General features: G+C 53.3%; 1 protein-coding gene across 1 annotated transcript in view; it reads left to right on the top strand.

Moving 5' to 3' along the window:
- The window catches only part of OTC (ornithine carbamoyltransferase), a 63,848-nt gene that overhangs the window by 17,201 nt on the left and 46,022 nt on the right, over nt 1-625 (top strand). The window lies entirely within an intron of this gene.

Here is a 625-nt window from a genome sequence, read left to right as displayed (position 1 = left end):
TGCTCACTGAGTCTGCCCCCTGAGTGGTTCCTTATGGATCTGCGGATCCCACTCTGACCACTGGGTACACTGACTCTTGGATCTAAGGAGGTGCTAATCTAGCCTCTGCCTGAGGCTACCCTGCAGAAGCCAGCTGTAAAGCAATGCAAGTTGCCCTGGGGCCTTGGAGAGCTGCAGTTTGTTAAGTAATTTTCAGATTACAAAGGGCCAGGCATTCCATATGCAAAAGCCTCTGTGCATGGCTAGGGTGGGGCGGAGCCCCAGGGGATCAACTTGGTGGGCAGAGTGAGCAGTATGGCTGCTCTCAGTCCTGTCCTTAGAGGCCCCAGCAATTGCTGCATGTGCCTCTGAGTTCTGACTAATGCCAGACAGTCCAGTTTCTCCCGTATGAGTCTGGGTCCCCAGAGACTTGCCCGGAACTGGAGCTCAGAGCATGAGACTCCCTCCCAATTGAAAAAGACAATCGTGACCTCAGCCGCCAGCCCTCTCCGCATGCACCTCCGCACCTTTGTATTTTACTTCTGCACCGCACCTCCTCTGAGTCTTGGTATGCTTTTCTCTTTCCTTCTAGTTGTAGAATTTCTACTCAGCCAGCCTTCCTGTGGTTCTGGGTGATGTCCGTTCT

Source organism: Myotis davidii, unplaced genomic scaffold (genome assembly GCF_000327345.1).
Source record: "Myotis davidii unplaced genomic scaffold, ASM32734v1 scaffold960, whole genome shotgun sequence".
Classification (NCBI taxonomy): Eukaryota; Metazoa; Chordata; class Mammalia; order Chiroptera; family Vespertilionidae; genus Myotis; species Myotis davidii.
The sequence above is the reverse complement of the archived record's forward strand: the minus strand, read 5'-3'. Positions and strand labels throughout refer to the sequence as shown.